At 44.9% G+C, this 18,272-nt stretch overlaps 1 long non-coding RNA gene and 1 other non-coding gene across 2 annotated transcripts; one reads left to right on the forward strand and one right to left on the reverse strand.

The window, feature by feature from the left end:
• Positions 1 to 2,242: 2,242 nt before the first annotated feature.
• LOC122464457 lies at positions 2,243 to 18,086 on the reverse strand. Its single transcript, XR_006288498.1, has 2 exons — positions 17,664 to 18,086; positions 2,243 to 2,317 (listed from the first exon to the last, which is right to left on the reverse strand). It is a non-coding gene; the product is annotated as an uncharacterized LOC122464457 (long non-coding RNA).
• TRNAY-GUA lies at positions 17,674 to 17,763 on the forward strand. Its single transcript is given in 2 exon segments — positions 17,674 to 17,710; positions 17,728 to 17,763. It is a non-coding gene; the product is annotated as a tRNA-Tyr (tRNA).
• Positions 18,087 to 18,272: the final 186 nt, after the last annotated feature.

The following is an 18,272-nucleotide window of genomic DNA, read 5'->3' on the forward strand; positions in this document are numbered from 1 at the left end:
TCTACTTTATAAAGTACAACTTTTTTTCTAGCCTTTCACACTTCAGATTTTGTTAATCTTTTTAAATTAAAATTGTTTGCCTCTTTAAAAAAATGTTAAAGGGGGCGTCTTAATTAATGCATTAATTGTTAGTACACCTAAATTTAAATCACATGCTACTTGCACACAGTAGTAGTAATACATGAGGGGGAAAATAACTTCTCTTGTGTCATTGTATATTAGTTTGTTTAGTGACACTTCTGCTTTAAGGAAATGCTTTTCTCTGGGTGGGACCTCTCAACCTCACACCTATTTTGAATACTTCAATAAGTATTTAATGTTGCTACACTTAGAAAGCTATCAAAGATGCTTTAAAGATAGGATTTAATGTGCACTAAAGCTGAACTCTGAAGAATTATTGATTTGAACATTAGAAGATGTCACCTGGAGAGGAAAGTAATGAAATAAACATGAGACCAAGTTAGACATTCAAAGTAAACATGCAACCTGGGATATGAAGTAGTGAACTAAAAAACCTTACAATTTAAAGCAAAATTTTACAAAGGGTGTGTGTGTCTAGGTAAATATAAAATAATAAAAATAGCAATGGTTTATTTTGGGGGTGGTAGGGAACCTAAACTTTAGAAATCCTAGCAATACTTGAGTAATACTATGTTTGTTATGTCTCTAATGCTTAAAATACATCTGCTAGTTCCACTTGCTGTAAGTTAAATTTTCCTCTGAAAATGGGCTTGGTAAAAATGGCATTGTAAGGTTCCATGTGTGTCTGAATTAGAGCTGGTGCATATAGTTGGGGTATTTTTTTTTTAAACCTGATCTGAAAATCCAAAGAAGTTGGTGAATCAAAAAAAGAACAGAATTTTCATTTTGTGTTGAATGAAACATTTTGTTTGACCTAGACCAAACCCTTTTTTAAAAACACTTTAATGTAGGACGAAAAGAAGGGCTACATTCACAAAACTGCCACAGGAGGTGTTTGTGTTTTGAGACAAAATAGTTTCAGAGATGATTCAAGGTTTTCACAATCTTGTATCTTCCTGGGAGAATTCATCTTTGGGCTTTAAACTTTCAGTGTTTGGTCCCTGGCCAAAGATGCATTATTTTGGAAATGGAAAAATCTCTTCAGCCATTTTCAAATTTTGTATGAGTGGAAAAACCAGCCACACATGTAACTCAAAGAACTCTGAAGAATGACATGTATGTAGTCCTTTCTGAGTAGGTCCAGAATCAAATTTGAAGAGAAATTAATTGCTTGTTAAAACTTTGAACAACTGAAAACTATACCCTTTTATAGAGTTGTATTTCACAGGTGTGTGCACTTAATGTATGTTAGTGGTTTAGGCAGCTTCATTAATTTCATTAGTGCAATGTTGCCTTTTCTACCATAATTACATAGTAACATATTCAAACAAACCAAAGAGCTGTCCAAAAAACAAAGCAAAAACAAACTCCCCTATACACACTTCTGCTGGGAAGAGGATGAGAGAACAAACTGTGACAGATATTATTCACACTAGAAAGAGCTCAGATACTACATGGTATACGAGCCTTTATAGACTAGAAGAGCATGTGCTTGTCATGGATCGCACGTTATCTCCACGTTGAGGTCAGAATCATGTTTACTGATGTTGCAAAAGGGATCATTATTATTGGTTTTCTTGCAGAAGCTAGTAGAAATGGTAGACTTGCCAAATGATGTTTGGCGGGGGAGGGGGGCGGAGTTGTAATTTTGCTTCTTGTTTCATACATACACTGGGTTGGCTTACCTATTGTATTGATGATTGTAATGTGTTACAAATAAGTCTAGAACTTGATAGCTGCATTTTATAAACTGAAGAAATGAATATGTAATATTTGGAAGTATATATTTTATAAGAAAAATAGGAACAGAAAATACTATATAGAGGGGCCTCAAGGCCAAGTTGACATTATTGGAGCTCTTAACTTTCTGCATTTCTGACTTTTATTGATTTTCTTTATTATTCTGACTCTAAATGATTCTACATTATTTAATCTACATTAATCAATTTATTTTCTAATTTACTGATGTAATCAGTCTTTTACTTTGAATATAAATGTCGTGTTTATTGTGATAACCAGCAAAAAAGGTGGCACAACTATTGACTTCATTGAGATCTCTTAAACTTCCTTTTAGCTGAAACAGAAGGTATATGCATTAGCAATAGCATAGTCACATGCAGTTGTACTGTAATTTCATATACTTACCATACTCTTTTTTTTAAAAGAAAAAAGAGAATCGGATGAACCTCCACAACTTTGTTCCAGCACTGAAACTGTTACTTCCCTGTGGTCCTCACTGTAAAGAGCCAATAAGTTAATTTTACTTCAAAAATCACAGTTGATCAGTTTGAGGATCAAAACTGAATACTACCTAACTAATTTAGCATTAGTCAGGTGCCCTAGACCAGAAGCTTTTATTCAACCAAGTAAATATATTAAAAATTAACTTTTTGGTAACATTGCCTCTCTCAGCCAACAGTGACGAGTTAGTTCTTGTGTGCTCTGCTTTCAATCAAAGTATCTGTTAAACTTTGATCTCTAGTTTAAAAAAAACCTTTTCTTTAGATTGTTTTGAAACTCAGGTATAGATGCTGTATAGTCAACTCAACATGTAGGAATTTATTTAAAACCAGGGCCCCAGGCATAGTGCAGTTACATAGTTGTAGAAGTGAATGCATAATTTACCTTTCTGCCATTCTCCCAAAACTTTGTGCAGCAAATCCTAAAGAGGTCCATTAAATATTTTTAAAATGTCAGTTTTTCTGCCATCTTTCTGCTTGTCTGCCTGCCATTTGCCTATCTTCTCTGTACCTGTGTGGGTTTTATTGTGTGTTCATAATGGGCGTTTTAGTCTGTTTTCTGTACTTCTCTCTATGCTACTGTTCTAAAGACACAAGGGGAGGTAGTGACAAAACAATTCTCTAAGATTCAGGATACCAGCAAAGATGAAAGCTCAGATGCCAAACTGATTCGATCATTAGAAATGAGTGATTTGCCCTGCTGGATTTTCTCTCAGAGGTGAGCATTGGTGGAGGGTGCAGCATAGCGGGCAGGGCAAACAGAAGACTGAAATACTGTCCTTTGTGGAAAAGGGGACGCTATCATGCAGTGCTTCTAAGCCACTGAGCAGTTCCACGTCAATTTATGTAGTCCTACTATGCAGCTTCTTAGCTATGTGAAATTGGTGTCTCTGCTGCGATGCTAATGCATTTGTATTGGTTATATACGCACCTTCTGGTGTACCTTTAGAATCTTTTTGATAAAAATGAACACAGTAAATGATTTTTATAATCTGTTAAAGCCATGAAAATTCCTGCTCCCCTTCTCCCCCCCCCCCCCCAAATTTCTGGGTGGCTCTTCCACAGAAATTTGGTAGGGGAAGCTTGGGGCCGAATTTAGGTCTAATATGTAGCGTAGTGCGTGAAAAACTATTAATCATTTACATGTTGCTGGACAAACATAATCTAATCTCAAAAACAGTCCTGTGAGGTGAGTGACCATTCACCTGAGAGAAGGGAAAACAAGCAGAGAAAGGCTAAGGACGTATTTTTCAAAACGATTAACGCATCTGCATGCCAAACTTGTACATTAAATTACTGCTCTTTTATCACTAAAATGTATATGACTATTTACATGTCCAACTAGTATTTGTGTGCAATGGAGCTTTGGGACACATACATCAGCCACACAGTTACACACACTTTTGAAACTAGGCCTGAAGATCAGTGGTGGTAGCTTTATCCCTCTTCTTCCTTCTGCTCCCCCTCTTCCCTGCAATCTGTATGGAGATTATTACTCGAATGCTCTTCGCTCTGGTCGGGGTGTTGCAAGGAAGTGTGTTGCAGTGGTATGAGGGAGGTTGTTGAGGAAGTCATAAGAGCGTCCTCTTCCTTCTCCCTGTCAGAATGGAAAAACTGGGATGCTCCAGCAAAGGGAAGGGCAGAAAACTAGTATTAATTCTGCTGGCTCTGGCACTGTTTTCTGCTCGTTTCAGCCTCCCTCATTCCAATCTAGCTGTTATGCTACCCTCAAACCCATCCCATTAATTGACTCTTTAAGGGTTGCCAGGTGTCCGGTTTTCAAGCAGAACAGCCGCTCGAAAAGGGACCCTGGTGTCTCCAGCCAGCACTGCTGACCGGGCCTTTAAAAGTCCAGTCGGCTCCACACAGCTCCCAGAAGCAGCGGTATGTCCCCCCTCTGGCTCCTATGCATAGGGGGCAGCCAGGAGGCTCTGCACACTGCTCCCGCCCCAAGCACCAGCTCTGCAGCTCCCATTGTCTGGGAACCATGGACAATAGGAGCTGCGGGGGTAGCACCTGCAGACAGGGCAGTGTGCAGAGCCCACTGGCCATGCCACCGCGTAGAAGCTGTGGGGGAGGACATGCTCCTGCTTCTGGGAGCTGTTTGAGGTAAGCGCTGCCTGGAGCCTGCACCTCTGATCCCCTCCTGCCCTCCCAACCCCTCGTTCCCAGCCCGGAGCACCCTCCTGCACCCCAAATGCCTCATCTCCGGCCCCACCCCAGAGCCTGCACCCCCCAGCCAGAGCTCTCAAACCCCCCCCCATGTCCTAACCCCCTACTCCAGCCCTGATCCCCTGCCTGGCCTCTGAACCCCTTGGTCCCAGCACAGAGCCCCCTCCTGCACCCCAAATCCCTCATCCCTGGCACCACCCCAGAACCTGCACCCCCAGCCAGAGCCCTCAGCCCATCCCACATCCCAACTCCCTGCCCCAGCCGAGAGCCCTCTCCCACACCCTGAACTCCTCATTTCTAGCCCCACCCCAGAGCCTGCACCCCTAGTAGGAGCCCTCACCCCCTCCTGCACCCCAACCCCTTGCCCTAGCTCAGTGAAAATGAGTTAATGAGTGAGGATGGGGAGAGAAAGTGACAGAGGGAGGGGGGATGGACTGAGTGGGGGGGCAACACCTTGGAGAAGGGGTGGGACAGGAGAAGGACCTCAGGGGGCAGGGTGGGGCAAGGGTGTTCAGTTTTGTGTGAGTAGAAAGTTGCTAACCCTATCTTTCTCCCGTGCCTGAACTCTGCCCATCACCTTCCCAGCTAAGAACCTTTCCAACCTCCTCAGCTTCCTCAGCAACAGCCTGTGATGGGGTGTTCTCCCCACATTTGCCCTGAAAGGCTTAAGGCAGGCCAGAGGGGCCAGTTAGCCTATTAGATAGCAAGCTGGGGGGAATTAAGACAGTGAGAGAAACCTTAATTAGAAGGTCACGTTGTGCAGGAACAGGTGCAGCCTATATAAATTAGGAAGTGGGCAACTAAAGGGGCTACTTGGAAAGACTACAGTTGCTTCCTAGGAGGAATGTTTAGAGGCTGTAGATAACCCCCTGGCAGGTAGGAGTGGTGAAACTGGCAAACCCAGAGAAGGAGGGGAGAGCCAGAAAGTTAAGAAAGGGATCAGGGAAATGCAGCAAGATATGGGTGGAGCAGACCTTGGCTGGTGACTAGAGGGTCCTTGAGCTGGTACCCAGAGTAAACTGCGGGCCTGGGTTCCTGGCATGGGTCAAAAGACTGTGTTTGGATGGTAGAGTGACTTGAGCTTAAACCTGAGTCTGAACCTGGGTTTATTATGCAGTGCAGATAGACCCTCTGGGCTACTCTTGCAAAAGTCATGCTTTGTGCCTTGCAGTCTATGTGCTGCAGGACTATAAGTCCCTTGGAAGCAGACAAGTGTACTCAAGCCTCACAAGTAGCCCTTTGGTGCAGTGGTCCCCAAACTTTTGATTGCACCCCTCCTTGCCCCTGTCAGTACCTCCCTGAGCCCCTGGAGCCAGCAGGGACGCAGCTGGGGACAGGGAGAAATGTGGCCAGGGCAAAAGGGCCTGAGGCTTGGGCTGCAGCTGAGGGTGGGTCTAGGGCCAGAAGCAGGGTCGTGTCCAGGGGGCCAATGGTGTGGAGGGGGGCGGAGCTGCAGCTGGGCTGTGGTGTGGGCAGCAGGTGGGCCCATGGCCAGGTGCAGCTCCACTCCCAGCCTTGCCCCTAGCCTCGGCCCTGGCTGGGGGTGGGGAGGGATTGGGTGGTGTTCCCTCCCTGCCCCTGTGGGGGATGGCCTGGGTCCTGCTGTGCCCCCCAGATGTTCCTCTGTGCCCCCTTAGGGGGTGCACCCCACACTTTGGGGACCTCTGTTCTAGGAGCAACATTCACACCACACAGTTGTGAAGTTAGTGGGGCTTAACCTTATTAAATGCTAATCACCAGCCACCTCTGCTTGAGATTACATAGTGAGCCAGTGTTAAAGGTGGAAACCTGGGAGGTTTGACTTCTTGTCTCCCATTCTTACTATTAGGCAACACTTTCTCTTGAATTCTTTGAGCAGGGTGGCCTTTTGGTTTTGTGGGGTGGAAAGGCTGCGTGCTTTAGGCTGGTAGTAAGATATCGCCAGCTTGACTCTACCTCAGGCTGGTGTTGACCAACAGTTACCTCCATCTGACTGCTCTTTGTTTCCCCATGAGAAAATGTGGTGGGCTCAGTCCACTTGCCATCCAAATGCTATCACAGCTAGAACTAACTGTTTGCTTGCAGTCTTCTCAGCAAAAGAAACCAAGCACTGAGTGGGGATGGGGACAGAACTGACTTCACACACCTATACAAGTGATCCCTCCAGGACAGGGTTGGAGAACATTGCCTAGACAGTGTGGAAAAACTTGCACTGATCTTGCCTGGGCTGTATATCAAACAAACAACCCCTTCCTTCGCCAGAGCTGTCAATCTGGCAGCTTTCACAAACACGGGATGCACTTTCATTTTAAAAAAAAAACAACAACCATTTGCCAGCTCCTGCAGCTGCTGACAAATAATGATAAACCAGTAAAAGTACCCCTCCCTTGGGTGGGTATAGCCAGTGTAAATGACATGATATTTTAGACATGAAAAGTCTGCTGAGTTTATCCTTGTGAACTACTAACTCGGTAGCCATTTTAATATTGTTTGCCTGAAGAGGTTAAGGTCACAGATAAGAATGGAGTACAAATACAGGAAGAATTACCTTTCCAGTTATAGATGGTTCCACATTTAACCTTCTTAATAACATTTATTAAATATGTTTGCCTCTATATTACCTGTATACAGATGATTAATATGTCATAGCACTGAAGTCAAAGGTAGAATTGTTACTTACCCTGAGAAGATCCAGTTATTGTATGGTATGTCTACACTGCAATCATTCATGCAGTGTCATCACAGCTCGTGTTGACATACCTTTAATCAAGGTAGCTTGGATACCAGTAGCCGTGCAACCATGCAGCACAGGCTGTACAAGCCTGTCTGAAATAATGAGTAATTACTCAGGCAGCTAGTCCATGTTGCTGCTGTGGCTTCACTGCGCTGGTACCTGAGCTAGCTAGATTAAAGCTAGCCCTGGTATGTCCACAGACGCTGCAATCGCATCCTGTGATTATAAAGCAGATATTTTCTTCATCTGCATCCCACTGTAGGTGCACATGCATGCAAGACTGTATTTATTTGAATAACAACATCTGTCAGGCCTTGCATGTGCCCTGCACTGCCTTATGCTCCTGTGTGAGGGTGTAAAGAGTGGGATGATTGCAACCGTCCCTCAATTCCTTTGCCACTTAAAGCCCATGGTGGCTGAAAACTCTCAAAACTAGGAACAGAGGGCTGGTTATGGAGATTGCAGAAAGTGTAGCCAGGGCATGCCACAGTCCTTTGGCTTGTTCCAAGATCTCTTCATGAATTGGGAGAGCGATTCTGGTGAGCATCGTTGCACTCAAATGTCAAGAAGCTAGAGATTTTTCTTGTATGAGTGTGGTCTCAATGTTCAGGGTCTCTTCAATTTCAGACAGGAGGTCCTGGAAGTCTTCAGTCATCGGGTGCCAGTGTGGGGCTGGTGCCACTGCCTTGTCCAGTATTGAGGAATCTTTTGGGTGGAGATGGGGAGTTTGTTGTTGCCTCACTGTCATTTCCAGTTCCTGTGGGCCCACTTCTGGTTCCGCTGAGAATGACTTAGCTGTCAAGGAGACAGATCTTCTCCTCCTTTGTAGACTTGCAGGAGGGTGATCTGTGATTCAACATATGGGAGAATGGTCCCCTGTAAGACAAATAAGGCTGTATTGGCTTCCCATATGAATGCTGGTCTAGTACCATTCCTGTGCCTCCTATGGGGCTCTGAATGGGGATTCCCTGAAGCCCTGTTTGGGGAGGGGGAGGGGGTGTCACACTCTGACGGCAGAGGAGTGGAGTGTTTGCTCATCTTCAAAGGTGGTGCTGATTGGTTGTATAAAGGCAGTGTTGGTCTTGATGCTGGTTGCCGCTTCAGCACCGGGAATGACTATGGAGGTGCTAGGACTTAGAGGAGCCCATATCCCTCATCCTTGCTTAGCTCTGTCAGGATGAGGATTGCGTCCAGGTCTCTCACTCTGTCTGACTGCTTGGAGCCTTTGTACTTTGTACCCTCCATATTTTCCCCTCTGTCTTAGAGCTATATTTAAGCTTGGTCTGACTTTGTGCATTGGTGTCCTGTTCACAAGCAGGCATAAATGGCAGCCTTGAGGAAGCCAGTACTGGTAGCATGAGGGCTGTTGGTGCTGAGGTTTTGTGTGGTGAGGACTTCACTAATGTTGAGATGGTCTGTGTTAACTTTTCTGATTGTGCTGATTCAGTCAGCATCCTCTTCACCTTCTTTCAGGTGCTTGATCCTGGAGTCTGATGTGTGCTCAAGAGAGAGCTGGCCTATGCTGCTTTATCTAACCGCCTCTGGCTGTAACTGCCACCTCTGGGTCTGAAACGATCTGCATGGACTCCTCCAGCAGCTAGAGCTGATTACTCCTGGACTTGCAGGTCCTGGAGGAAAAAGACTTGCACACAGAGCACCTGTCTATGATATGGTTCTCTCTGAAGCAGAAGAGACATTGGCTGTGCCTGTCCTTCATGGGGATCACAGCACCGGCAGGGTTTAAACCCTGAGGGTTTGGATTCTGCCATGAGTCATGGTGATTTGTGGGAGGCATCTTGTTGTGCTATACTGGGGGTTGCCAATTAATTTTTCTTTCTTTTTTTATTTATTTAAAGGAAGGAGCTTTAGATAAAATTTCTTCACCACGTTGGCTGGAAAGAAAAATGGGTTTAGGATTTCTGAAGAGTAACGGGTCAGACATTCATCAGATTGTTTCACCACCAACTACAGTAAGAGGGAACAGAGGGGGGGACATGGCTTCCAAGACCTTTATGCCTCAGATGGGAGCATGAGGAAGCACAGGGTTCCTGTGCAGCCCTGATGGACATGGCTACTTAAAAAAAAAAAAAAAAAAAATCTTGTTTGCATGGGATCTGCACTGAAACATACGTCTAGAACATCTTGGCAAAACTAAATTTTGAATATTGTGACCTTCAACTCTTAATCTATTAATCAAGACTAACAATTCAGAATCTCGTGTGTGTATATATTAAAATAAAATGTGTAAATATATATGTATAGTAACATGTACGCCCATTAAAAAGATGCTAGCTTTAAAAATGAAGTTTGTCTTTGCCACCCAATAGTGTCTATTTCAGGCCCATGGGATGATTTTATTTAAGCATTTATTATTAAGTCCAGATGTTTGGTGCTGTGCAAGGCAGACATAAAGACATGGGAACTGCCTGAAAAAGGCAGTTTTAGTTGCATATAGATCTTGAATAAACAGCCTGTCTAGTTCAAAGGTTCTTGTCATGGCCTTGATGTGGGGACACATTTCTGTGGTATTATCTCTTGGGTACAGCACAACTATATCTATGCAACTTTGCACTGAACAGACATAGTACATAAGCCAAGAAAAGCATATAAAATTGTGTGATAATTTTAAAATCAAATTATGGTCTTCTTTTTTCCCCACAGAACAATAGAACCATTTCAGCGTTACTATTCCATCACAGCTTTACCTATGGACTTTCGGCACAACTGCTTAGAATTTAGATTCTTATTTGAAAGTGTAGGGGGCGCTACAAGCTAAGATTTCCCATTTCTTTTGGTACGAGCTGCCCTATCTGCTTACACTACAGAAGAAAAATTCAGAGATAAAATGTTTATCTTCCTAAAGCCTTTCACTTCTGAGCAGAAATTGTAATTTCCAGTGCTTAAAGGCATAATGTTTGTGTGAAATTTTCACACAACTGTATTTTCTTTGAGTTTCCCTGGGTAAAATGTATGTACACATTTTCCCCAAAAACCTTGTACAACTTAAAAATCATGTGAAAACTATATATAGTATATATTGCCTTGAATTACTAATGACATGATAGGATACCAAAAGGTGGAGAACTTGCACATAAAAACTGAGTTTAAGTATTTTTGCTATTTGCTTAACTTTTGCATTAGTCCTGGATAATAAAAGTAGATTACTTTGTGTCATTGGTTTACTATCAGTTTCTAATCACTTTCACTTCAGTTTTCATAGCTTAGCACAATGTTACAATATTTTGCTTGCTAATTTTGAAGGGAAATGTCACTTGCTATAAATTTTTGTTATAAAGTAATTGTTTCAGTTGGAATTTAAAAAAAACAAACAAACAAAAACATGGGGAAAGTGCTGTTACTTGTAGGATTTGTAAAAATTTGTATTCGGGGCCAAATGTTACCTGGTTGCAGCCTCTTAATGATGCCATAGTTTTGTTAATAACTTATCTCATTTCTGGAGAATTTTACCTATAATTCCATAAGCAATTCTGCATGCTTGTTGAGAGAGGATATACTGTAGCTTCTAAATTAGAGATGGGGTTGTACCTTGTGGGTACACAACAGGAAGAGGTTAAAGCACTTAATAAATGACAGGTAAGAAGAGGCCAAATTATATTGTGTGGTTGAATATAATTCCATATAAAAACATAAATCCCTCTCCAATCCAGAGCTCTAAATGCTGCATTGGTACCCAGATGCAGTAGCCTTTGTAAAGACTTTTCTACCTGCCATGTTCACATTTCAGCACCCAATCGTCTTGTTGTACCTGCCAATGCTACCTCCTTCCTCACCCCAAAAAACTCCTCCTTTTGTGCACCAAATTGTAAAAATAGTAGTTCTTGGATATGGACCCCTTACTTGGAATTGAGGATTATGCCATAAATCACTGGAATGGAAACTTTTCCTTAGGTTCATAAGACCTCAGATTTTGACTTTGTTGTAAGTTACTTATACGAATAATTAAGAGACTTCCACGTAGGGTAAAGAATAAGCAAATGTGTCGTCTTTTTGTAGACTGGCTGTAACTTAATTTTCAAAGATGAAACTCAAACTGTCGCTTGTTTACAATGCCTATACCTGTTTCTTGAGCAAGAAGCTCCATTATATTTTGTAACTTTTTATAAGTTGACCTATTTTTGAAGTGAAGAATAAACATTTGTCTTGGTGTATGTCTACACTGCAGCTGGGAGCATACCTCCCAGCCTGGCTAGACATACACAGGCTTGCTGTGCTTAAGCTACTGCACTAAAAATAGCCATGCAGCATCATCCACACTGATTGTAGCATGCCCTAGCCACCCAAATACAGGCCTAAAAGGTCAGGTGGGCTTGTACTTGAGCAGCTAGCCCATGCCTTCACCTGTGTTGCAACATCCGCACTATTTTTATTTGCGCTAGCTCAAGTAGAGCCAGTGCATGTTTGTTTACCTGGAAGCATAGACATACCCTCTGAAATAAAATGCTACTGCAATACAGCATGAAACTGCAAATGAAATTACATTAACTTCTAAAGCCCTGATCCTTCAGTGTCCCCTATACAGGAAGACCCTGGAGTAGAGTCCTAGGGGCTTCCATGAATGAATGTGTTGGGTAGAGCAATATGTCCCCCTCACTGAAGGATAGTGACATAACATTATTTTCTATAGAGTATTAAAACTTACCTCTGAGACTAGAGATGCCAACTTTCTAATTGCAGAAAACCAAACACTCTTGCCCTGCCCCCGAGGCCTCACCCTTCCCCAACGCCCCACTCACTTCATCCAATACAACATTTGGCCTCCGTCACTCATTCTCCACTCACTCATTTTCACTGCAAGGCCCAAGCAGGCACCAGAAGGCCAGGAGCTGCAACAGTTTGAATGTGGGAGATGGAATATATGATTCAAGTACCCTTCACCTCAGCAGGGAGAGATTTTAAACACTATTGTAAAATTAATTGCCCACCAAAAGAGTCCCGCTCACTCACAATGCGAGCGACGGAAGAGATTATTGCAGGAGCTTCATTTTTCTTGCCTTCACCTAACTGTCCTGGTAGGGGATCCAGCAGAGCTGAAGCCACTGATTGAATCCTTCCCTATCTGACAATGAACTGTATAGCAAGGAGAAAAAGTTATGCTGTTCCATGTTTAATGACTAGTTAAATTGTTTAAATGTATGCTTTAATAGACAATATATGCAATATGGACAAATTAAAATTATGGGAGTCTTAGTCAGAGCCGTCCCTAGTGGTATGGCAAATTGGGGTGACCACCTTGTGCTTTCGGGGTGGGCCCATGCTTCGTGAGGAGGCTGACAGGGAGGCGGGGCAGGAGATGGGCGGGGGAAGGAGGACCGCCCCCCACCAACCTCCCCCTCCCACCAGTGCCTCCTGCGGGCCCCCTTGATCAGCACTTCCCCATCCCTCCCAGTGCCTACCATCGATCAGCTGTTTCATGGCATCTGGAGGTGCTGGGGGGAGAAGTGTGGGTGCAGTGTGCTCAGGGGAGGGAAGGAGTGGGGCCTTGGAGTGGGAGTGGGGGCTGGGCGGAGAAGGTGGGGGAACTCCTCATCTATGTCCTAGCCCTGCACCCCCTAGGGATGGCCCTGGTCTTTGTGTTAAATATTTCCTGACACTTATGTTTAAATATATAATCTTAATATTGCATTGGTGTTATTTTATGAATTCATTATAGCTCTTTAATGTTAAGAAGATGAGGTTGCATAAAATACAATTCATGCTGTCCCAAAGCAGATTGAGAGGAAGTATGTTAGAATGTCACACACAGCATGACCACCTGTCCTTCGTTTGGTGTCCAATGTTCCACGTTGCACAACAAATCAATCAATATTGCCTTGTATACACCAATAATCATGCAAAGGATTGTATACTGTAATACAATGTGGTGTTTGTATATGAATGTGTGTCACAAATAAAACATTGGGGAGGTGCCCTTAAAAATAAACTCTCCCCCATAATTTCCAAGTTGTCCTTTATTTGAAACAGAAAGGGTCGGTATATGGGTGTGAGGGAGATTACCATAGACAGGGACTAGCTCTTCGGTTTCAGGAACATCAGTCCTAGTGAAGCTATGCAGTCCCTGTTGCCAGGCTCCTTTTGAGCTGCCGTGGTGTTGGCACCATCAGACCATATGACCCACTTACTTTTTGCAGCAGGCACCCACCAGTGTGAAGTGCTAGGCTTTGTGCACAGTGATGTCTGGCTGCTGGCATGGTTCCTGATGTGCTCCGCTGACTAGGTGGGTTGTAGTGGCCACCCAGTGGCGGGGGCTGGACCAGCCCCAGTGCACTGTCCCTGGATGTCCTAAGAGACACACACCCAAAACCACACTAACCTACATGGTCCTCCTGCAGGGAGGGACTGGCCTGCACAGCCAACTAGGCTAGCAGCTGCTGTGTCCATGTGCTGGGAAGGGCTGCAGGTGGGTGTGTCTTCACAGCAATAAAAGCTGGCTTTACACCTGTCTGTGGCCCACTGTGGGGCTGTTTGGGCTAGCTGAATCCCAAGCTCTGAGATCCCCGAGTGGGGAGGGACTCAGAGATCCCCAATGTCTTACACAGTAATGTTACATCCCCACTCTGCTGAGCCAGGCCTGCAGGGCATTTAATTGCAATGTAGACATATCCCAGAGACCTCAGAGGGGCTGAAGTGGAGGCTCCCGGGTAAGGACTACCGGGGAAGGGAGACATAAATTTGGAACATCTCCACTGGACCCTTCCTCCCCAAGCAGCCACCATCTGCTTGTGGGGAGCAGGGCCACCTAGCTGGGATGATTGCTAGGAAGAGCAGGAGGGTGCTTCGGGTTAGGGGTGCAGGAGGCTCTCTGGGCTGCAGACTCTGTGATGGGGCCAGAAATGAGGGATTTAGGGTGTGGGAGGAGGCTCTGGGCTGGGGCACGGGGTGGGAGTGCAGGAGAGGGTGCTGGCTGGGCTGGGAGTGCAGGCTTTGTGGTGGGGCTGGCAATGAGGAGTTTGGGGCTCAGTAGGGGGCTCCAGGCTGGGGCTAAAGCTTTTGGAGTGTGGAAGGGGGCTCAGGGCTGAGGCAGGGGGTTGGAGTGCAGGGTGCGGTCTCTGGGAGGGGGGCGGGGATGGGCGGGCTCTGGGGAGGGGGGCGGGGCTCTGGGCGGCTCTGACTGGTGTGGTTCGCGGGGGCTCCAGGAGTGTGCCCGCAAGGGCTGGGGGGGAAGATACCAGCGAAAGGAGGACACTCAGGCCCAAGAATAGTAAACTATGCTTTATTGAAGGAAGGAAGAACTTACGCTCCAATCTGTGTGGGGAGCCCCTAGGACGCGCGGAGGGGCTGCAGGGGACTCTGGCCGTTTGGGACAGCTGACCAGGCACGACTCCACCGGGGAGGAGTCCTCTGCGGCACTATATTCTCCGTGCTTAGCTCAGGGTTACATGGGGTCAACAGCTGGTTACATTCTTATATATATAATTGATGCTTATTACATAAACTGACTTGTTTACAGGCAAAAATATGCTGAGCTATGCTACAATATCTTTTGGCAGGGTCTGTCAGACAAAATTCATTGAAACTGCCTGCATCCTCCGCTTACATCCAGTCACATACTCAGTCCACCACTTAGCTCCTCACCAATCTTCCACAACCTTGCTCCTGCAAGGAGGCCCTGACCTCAGGCAGTCCCTTAAATAGTAGCTGCACCAGTGCTGCTCCGGCATTTCCTGGGGCGCAGAAAGCTGGATGCACCCGCAACGTCCCAGATTCGCATCTGCTGTGGATTCCCAGCCAATGACAACTGCAGAGCCGGTGCTTGGGGTGGTGTCTGAGGTTGGGGGCAGCACGTGGAGTCCCCCTGGCTGCCCCTCTACCGAGGAGCCGGACATGCTGCCACTTCCCGGGAGCTGGGCAGGGAGCCTGCCTTAGTCCAGCTGCGCTGCCCTGCCGCGTAGCCCGGCCCCAGCCTAATGCTGCCAACCCGACTTTTAGTGGCACGATCAGCTGTGCCTACCAGAGCTGACAGAATTGCTTTTCAACTAGACTGAGACACATGCAGTACCTTCACAAGTCATGATATAATGATACTGTTCTCTTCCTTATTCTTTCTTCCTTGTTGGGGCTGGGTGTCTTATTTCTGCTCAGCCCAGTCCTCCAAATGCGTACTGCTGTGAATGGGACCTAATCCTTTACATCTTAAATGTAAAAGTGTTTTGCCATTGATAGAATGAGCAGGATCTGACTCAGAGTGCCTGCTACCCTCAGTAATTCCAGTAAAGTACTGCCAATAGGACTAGTCACAGTATGAGGCACTTTGCTTGGAAGAAATGTTTGCAGAAGTGAGGCCTTAAATTGCCTGTCCCAAAGAGATTACAATCTGTCTTTATCTGTACTTAGTGTAAGACACCATGGGCATTAGATTATAAAGTAATAAATTATGTATATACACACAACTTTTCTAATTCCTGTATAGATAAGAGAAATCTCCTAATTGCTCTCTTCAAATTTTAACAATATTTGGAGTCACAAGTTAAGTGGTTTAGGAGCTAAATAAATGAGCTGTTCAACCCCTAAATGGCAGAAATAGAGCATTTTATTGATTACAAAGAAAACTAAGGCCCCAGTCCTAGGGTTACCAGGTGTCCAGTTTTCGCCCGGAAAGTCCAGTCGAAAACAGCCTGACAGAGTCCAGTCAGAAACACTGACTGGACACCAAAAATTCAGTTGCTGCCTGGAGGAGCATGGGTGATGCATAGGGGGAACATGCAGGGGCAAGTGCTTTCCCAGATTGGCCTGCCAGGGAAGGGGTTGGAATGGGGGCAGGGAAGGGGTGGGAAGAGGTGGGGCAGGGGCGGGGCCTCACAGAAGGGGTAGAGTGGGGGCAGGGTGAGGGCAGTGGGCTGCAGGGGTGGTCAGTGATGCGGCCCTTGGGCCAATGTACTAGTCCTCATGTGGCCCTCGTGGTCATTTGCGTTTGAGACCCCTAGTTTAGGCAATCCCCCTGTCTTGGTTTTAGTTTCCTGTGATCCTGTCTTTTTCCTTTTTAAATCATGATTTATTTCATTTACATAATTGTACAGTACCAATTAACTAATTAAATAAAAGGTGTAAAAGTACTAAGTACTAAATGCTGTTCCTAAAGGATAAAGTATTTTATTTAGAGACACCACGAGTTAAAATATTTGTAAAATCCTTACATATACGATAGAGATGAATCAGTTTATTAAGTGAAACAATTTTTAGAATTTGATCTTTTACATACTGTTTACTACAGTAGAACCTCAGAGTTACAAACACCAGAGTTACAAACTGACCAGTCAACCACACACATCATTTGGAACTAGAAGTTCACAGTCAGACAGCAGCATAGACAAAAAAATTAAAAAAGTAAATACATTACAGTAATGTGTTAAACATAAAGTACTAAAAATAATAAAAGGAAAGCAGCATTTTTCTTCTGCATAGTAAAGTTTCAAAGCTGTATTAAGTCAATGTTCAATCATAAACTTTTGAAAGAACAGCCATAACATTTTGTTCAGAGTTACAAACATTTCAGAGTTACTAACACCTCAGGAATGGAGGTTGTTCATAAGTAACTCTGAGGTTTTATTGTACTTTCATTTCTCTCAGGGTAGACAATAATGATAAATAAGTTTTGTTTTTAATGTCTAGTCATTTCCTCTTTAGTTTTTATGACTATTTTGCTTGGGTTGCAAACAGTTGGGGGGGGGGGAAATGTGGTTAGAAAAGTTGCTTTTTTTAGACTAGGTTGAACACCTATTATTAGTGTTTGATTTAAATAAAAGGCAAAAAGATAATACCAGTTTGACTTTCATAATTAACCTCCGTCCCCAAAACAAAGTACTTTATAACTGAGGAGGCTTATCTTCTGCCTTTCCTTACTCCTAGTGATTTTTCACAGGAGTAAGGGAGGGAGAATGCTATTCCTTAGGGCTTATCTACACTTATCCATGCAGCTGCACTGCTGTAGTGCTTAGTGAAGCTATCTACACTGGCAGGAGAGCTTTGCCCCTTGGCATAGGTGCTCCAACTCCCCAAGAGGTGGTAGCCATGTCAACAGGAGAAGCCCTCCCATTGACGTTAGGCTGTCTACACCCCCACCCTGGGCTAGGTTGGTATTACTATTTTGGTCAGGCAATATAAATTTGTACTGTAGACCAAGCCTCAGATTATACATTATATCATACCATATTATGTCAGGCAAATATACATGAAAGGAAGGAAAATCTCCCTAGAGAGAATTTACTTGTTTTTATAGGGGGAAAAAATTGTAAGTCTGGCTACCATAACAGTGCATCAAGAGTCAACAGGTGTCCTCTCCAAAGCTCCATTTCTCTCTCCATTTTTTATTGGTATAAAAGATGCCCTCACTAAATTTATTACTGCTCCAGACTAACTTCTTTTTAAGTGCCATGAACTGAATTATACTAGACTGATTGAGTCATGAAAGTGAGACTTGTGTACAGAGGAAACAAGCTTACTTTTAAAGTCCCTTCGATAGCTCAGCTGGTAGAGCGGAGGACTGTAGAGGTGCTGCCTATGGGAATCCTTAGGTCGCTGGTTCGATTCCGGCTCGAAGGAGACATGTTTTATATATTACGCTCTATAGCAGGGAAGATGAGAAAAATCCCTTGTCAGTAACGTTTGTACTAAAAGAGGTGTTTTCCTCCCTCTGCACACTGTGCTGTTCACGTGCATTTTATTAGTCATGAGTCACTGGCACGCAAAAGAGCTCCTGAGTGTAGGTGATCACAACCAGTCCCACTGCCTCCCTGCAAGCGCCAGCCCTAGCAACTAGGGGGAGAGGGCCGAGGCCTGAGAAGCAAGAGCGGCGGCAGCAACAGAGCCCAGACAGGGCTATGAGCTTGTTGCACAGCCTCAGCGGAACAAGCAGCCACTGTCCCCCACTGCCAGGCTTGGCGGGAGGAAAAACTCACTCCCCCAGCATGCAGCGCGCTATGTCCCGCCTCCCTGCTCCGTCCCCGTGCCCGTCTGGCTCTATGCCCCGCCCGCTCCTTCCCCACTGGTCGCACCCCTTCCCCCTCTGGCGCGGTGCCCCGCCTCGATCTCGTGCCTTCCCCACAGCCAAT

Source organism: Chelonia mydas, chromosome 2 (genome assembly GCF_015237465.2).
Source record: "Chelonia mydas isolate rCheMyd1 chromosome 2, rCheMyd1.pri.v2, whole genome shotgun sequence".
NCBI lineage: Eukaryota > Metazoa > Chordata > Testudines > Cheloniidae > Chelonia > Chelonia mydas.